The following is a 6,183-nucleotide window of genomic DNA, read 5'->3' on the forward strand; positions in this document are numbered from 1 at the left end:
CAATCCTTGAGAGAAATCCCCCAAAAGAGACAAAATACTTATGTCCTATTTTGGAAATAACGGGACATGGTCCCAAAAGTCATAATGAATTAGCTCGGGGGGCCCTAACCTCGTTTATTAACCTTTGGACCTAACGTCTTTCGATGATGTTTTGCAAATTGACTGACTCAGGGCCCCGAGGAAAAAATTTTTAAAGGCGGGGATAAAGCTTATTCAACATAGGTAAAAAAGGATGCGCAATTGACTGTGCTTCGGTGGAACACGACAGGGGAATAGGGGGCAACTCGGGGGCTCGTTATTGGGGATATACGTATGACCCAAATCCCTGTCCTTTACCAATAACAATTTCGTCGTAAGATCAAAACCGGGGGCAATAATCGGGATAAAACGAAATATAACATTTAAGGTCCCCGGTAAGTTTACCCCACATAAATAAAATTTAAAAGGGCCAACTTCGGCAAATTTAACCGAATGACGGGGTAATAGAAGAGGTTATTTTGGGCGGCCCCGGGACCCCATTGTTACGTGTTGCCCAACCCGGCTACCGTTACATAAGAGGGTGCTTTGTGTGATTGAAAGGTAGAAAATATATTACGATTACCTGTCATGTGATCTGTAGCACCTGAATCAATCACCCAATTGTTCGAAGAGGAGATAAGGCATGCTTTTCTTGAATCTCTAAGGGTTGTAACTAAAGTGAATTCTTTAATGGATTTTCGATATTGAGAGAATTCTTCAAACTCATCCGCCGAAACCAAAATTGTCTTACCCTGCGGATTTATAGCCATATTTCCTCCTTTCTAATTGTTTACAGTAATATTCTCAACTTCAAACATCCAAAGTATCAAAATATTAGAAACCAGCAAATGTCCCAACAAATAATATTCCAAAGTAGTACCTTAATGACCACTAACAGAATCAAAGGCTTAAGAGTAGCCAAGAGCGTTTCCCAATAATATGAGATTCCACGAAATAACAGAACTTTCCCAGCAAATTAATAAATAACTAGAAAACAAATTCAGCACCTCCAAACAGAAGTAACCAGAAATAAGGAATAAATAACCAGAAAAAAAAAACGATAATTCGACCCCAATCAAAACCCAAACATTGGGAACAGGACACCAAATTAAAAACAAAACCTAGAAGTTGCACACAAATTCCCCAAAACGAGTGTTTAAACCCCGGGAAAAAACCAAAAATCCGGGAAAACTGAAGATTGTACATCGAAAACCCAAATTTCCCCGGAAAAATTTGGGGCCGGGAGAGCCTCACGCGCGTAAATTCCATTTTCTTCACCCCAAGTGGGCGGGAAAGGGCCCCGGTCCGGGGGAAAAGATGATCCGTCTCTTCCTATGGCGGTGGTGACACAAAATGACCACTTTGGGGCCGACCCCAAATCAAAGTCCTTTTTTTGAAAGGGCCCCGAAAAACAAAACCCAACCCTTTTTTAAACCCGGGAGTAGGATCGAGGAGCCTATAGGCTCTGATACCATGTAATTGAATTGAAGAAGAAGATCGTTTATTCCAACAAGTAAGCAAGGTATAAATACAATATATCCCGGGTTCTAACTTAGGAAAAAAAATAAGGATTACACAAATCTTCTACCTAATTATGCTATGTACATTGCTAAGAATAACATCTATATACATTTTGTAACAATCACTATCATGTCATATAGCTATTCGGTTATGGCATATTTCACAATGGTTCTAGTGTATCTAGAAGACTTCTCGGGCATTGTAAATAGAAAAAAAATCCCTTTCCTTGTTTTTACCCCTAAATCAAAACATGCACAATATGCTAAAAAGGGTTTTGGGGGGGGTGGAAAATAATACCTTTTTTAAGTTTAAAACCAAAGACCGGGTTTGAATTTTAATTGGGAAATCGGCCCTTTTTTGGGAGCGCTTTACTCCCAAAATGATAAAGAGGAATTTGGATGAGCACTGGTCTCTTATCTTTATCTCTTCTATATATACTGTGCTCTCTCTCTCTCTCTCTCTTGACTTCAGATATAACAATTGTACTCAGAGTAAATTTGCATCAGTATCAACTGATATTCCAAGCACGTTTTCCTTCACTATCTTTAAGTACAAAATAAGTAGTTCTTGTGTACATTTAATGTCTCTTAGAATCTCATTTACTATGAACAAGGGATCTTAGAACATCCCAATAATCTGTATCACACTTTTTCTTTTGATAGAACCTATTTACATTATTGGCTGACTATAGTATGCTCTGATGCCAATATTCAATAAATCACCTTAACTAAGACTACAATGTAGATGTCAGAAAGAATTACTGTAACAAAATTGTTGACACACTTGGCAACAATGCACGAGTTAAGCAACCTTAATTCCACTTGGTCGTTCTCGTCTGGTCATGCATCATTTTCTCTTCTTTCTTCTTTGATTCAAGCTGTCTGTTTCTTTCTCTATTTAGTCACTATCATATTTGACATCAAGGATGTTAACTGGGTTTGGAAATTTCTCGGAAAGCAAGATTTAGAGTAAGATAAAAGTCTTCCAGAAATAGCTGAAATTCAAAATGATTATTAACTTTTACCTTATCAAAAAATAAAATAAAAAATGCTTGTTATATTTCCCTTTCTGGTAATCTATTCTCTGTCTCATATGAGAGAGTTAACTTGTAAATTATTTGTTGAGTTTTATATATTTAAGTTTAACTATAGAAACAAAAATTAACATTAGCTCTGAAATATGTTATAGACTTTCTTCTCTTTGCCAGTTAAGCACCAGAATATACTTCTCCCTGTAATTAACTTAATGTCTTATCTACCCCACCAAGATATTTCTGCAAATTGTTACTAGCTATAGAATGCCATTAAATTCATTTAGGAAGATTAATGTACAATCTGATTAGATCCTCGGCAGCAGTTGTGGACTTCATTTTGACAAATCACTGATCTTTTTTAGCGATAAATCATTAAGAAGAACATGAAATTTACAGCTTCCCGCATAAAGGACATCTAAGCAAATTGGGTGTCTGCAACCCTTCTTCCAAGGAGGGAAAAAAGTAGAGACTACAGAAATAGTATCTGACCTATTAACTAATAAAGACTGGGTCAGTTCCGCTGTTGATGAATCTACCTCTGTTCTTGAAGCAGAATACATCTAAGGCTTGGGAGGAATTTTTGCAGAGCCTAAGTTCCCTTCTAACATTTCCACAACCTTGCTCATGGATGGTCGATTTGAGGGATCAGATTGTATGCACCAAAACTCGCTATCACCATCTTTCTTGCACATTTGTTCTCCTCTTCATTCATTACCCCAATTAGTTGAAGCTCTTCGTCCAGTTCAATTCGTCGATAGAGCCAATGGGAAAGTAGATTTCACTCGTGCGATCAGCTGCCACATCAACATTTTCTTCCTCCAACCATCTCTAGAACGATCATTAGTAGCTAGAGACGTCAATTTTATTGCAAGATACGTCCTAAGTTTCTTAAAACAATTTCAGGACAATATAACCAATAATACCTCATGCCCTAACATTGACACAGCGCTCTCTCCTTTTATGCACAGTTTGGCAAGACCAAAGTCTGAGATCTAGGACAAAAGTCCTCGTCAAGTAGGATATTATGGGGCTTTATATCAAAATGCAAAATGCGAGTGTTACAACCACAATGCAATACTCCATCCTCGAAACCTTGCCTAATGCAATTTTGCATTCTAAAATTATTAGCCCAGTTAGCGAACTCTGTCTAATCTTTCCTCATAGATAAACTTTTCAAGAGATCCATTTAGCATGAATTCATATACAAGAGCTCTTTTGCGACCTTCAAAACAAAATTCCACAAAGCTCACGATGTTAACATGCGATGTCCTACTAATACTTTCCACCTCGTTAATGAAATCTTCACCACTGCCTTTTAGTTCATTCAGGACCTTCACTGCCACTTGACTCCCGTTATGCAAACTTCCTCTGTATACATTACCAAATCCTCCTTGGCCTAGTTTGCTTCTGAAGCGACCGGTTATTCTTTTGATGTCTGTATAATTGTATCTCCTTGGAGCGTATGACCCATAGTTCTGTAAGAATGCTTCAACTTTTTTGTGATCCTCAGCATTAGATTCCCAAAACCTGAGAGCTCAAATCTTTTCTCTAAAGTAGAAGAGTAAAATCAAGATTCCGGTGCTAGAGAAAACTGCAAATGTTGGGGAAAAATGAAAGTCATGCACTAGAAAGAGTCTGTTGTTGGGACAACGCAGCAAGTACAGCATTTGCAAAATATAAAAATAATTCTAAGTTTGAGCAAGGCAATAGGAGATTTGCTGTGCAAGTCTGGTTATAGATAAAACTTAATGATAACAGACATGTACCTGTGCCTAGAATCAGTCCCAAATTTCTTTTTGCTGCTGCAAGAACACACAAATGATAGTTTAATTAGTCACAGTAATACTGAAAGAAACGCACATTCATTCACATTCACATATTAAACATCTTGGAAGGTACCAAATGATAGACATTTAATTCCTTTCCTAATGAGACCTAAGCAGACAACTGACAAGTATCATATGTGCAATACCTTTGGAGCAAAAGAAATCATTTTTGTTGTTACTTTGGCATTGACCTCCTCTATATATACACTTGGAACAAGCTTTGGACAACACATAATACTTGGGAAAGATGAAGCAAAAGATGATTTTATTAATGGATGGCGATATATATACACAAACGAGATAAAAGAGTTCTGTAAATGAAAGTGTTCCTCCTACGGTGGAACTAACCGGTAAACAAGGAAAACAAATAACAAACTCCTAAAATAGTGGAAACAAAAATAAATAACTGTACGAGTAAAACAAGTATTAAGACGGCGATTCTGATGTGCTAATACACCCCCCTCGGAGATAAGATGGTGTGCAACAACACCTAGCTTGAGACAAATTGCGACGAAAGGAGGTTTTTGGAAGTGGTTTAGTGAGAGCGTCAGCCAACTGCTCGGAACTAGGAATGTGCTTGAACATAAGCCGCTTATCATTAACCTGTTGGCGAACGTAGTGGAAGTCAACAGCCACATGCTTCATACGGCTGTGAAGGTTGTTGTTCTCACATAAGTAGGTGACACCAAGGTTGTCACAGAAAATTGTAGGTGGTGTGGGGATATGGACACGGAGTTCTTTGAGAAGATTTTTCACCCAAGTGGTCTTATCAACGGCAGTAGCAACAGCCCGGTACTCTGCTTCGGTAGACGAGCGGGCAATGGTACATTGTTTTTTTGATGACCAACTAACTGGAGTAAGGCCAAGAAAAATGACATAACCTGTGGTGGAACTTCGATCAGTGAGGTTGCCAGCCCAGTCAGCATCAGAAAACACCGAGAGATTAAGACTGGTGCTTGGAGCAATTCGAAGGGCATAGGTAGCAGTGTTTTTGAGATATCGAATGAGGCGTTTAACAGCCTTCCAGTGAGCTTCAGATGGGGCATGCATAAACTGAGACAATTTGTTCACTGAGTAAGAAACATCAGGCCTAGTAAAGGACAAGTATTGTAATTTTCCAATGACTTTCCTGTATTCGGTAGCATCATGAGATGGAGTACCATCGTGTAACAGAAGACTTTGAGAAGAACTCATTGGTGTGGAAACACCATTGCAATCTTGCATCAGAAGATCATGAAGAAGGTCTGAAACATACTTAGCTTGTGAAAGCAGGAGACCTTTGCCATCTCGATGAACCTCAACCCAAGAAAGTAGGATAAAGGGCCAAGGTCCTTAAGTGAAAACGAGAAGCCAAGGAAGAGAATAACCTGATGAACCGTTGAAGAATTATTTCATGTAAAGGATGATGTAGATGCTACATAGACAGCAAATACACAACACCATTAGAGTTGTTGACACCCAATTTTGGCCCTCACTTTTTTATTTAATTAATTTATTTATCTTCGGTCGTGAAAATTCCCCGAAAATGAGTTTGGAATATTTTCGCCAATTATTACTATTTTTTCGAGATATATTTCGCTAAAATTAAGAACATTCTTATTGTCTCTTAAAAATGACCAAACATCATATTTTATAATTAAAAAGGACTAAGCATTTTTTTTATATATAAAATCATTCGGAAAAATAACAATAATAGTAATGTTGATATTCGTATTGGCATTGGCATTTTTCTAATCTTATTAAGTATTAATCATCTTTTTAAATATTTTTAAAAACCCAAAAGCG

The sequence above is a fragment of the Lycium ferocissimum genome, chromosome 10 (assembly GCF_029784015.1).
Source record: "Lycium ferocissimum isolate CSIRO_LF1 chromosome 10, AGI_CSIRO_Lferr_CH_V1, whole genome shotgun sequence".
In the NCBI taxonomy this organism is placed as follows: domain Eukaryota; kingdom Viridiplantae; phylum Streptophyta; class Magnoliopsida; order Solanales; family Solanaceae; genus Lycium; species Lycium ferocissimum.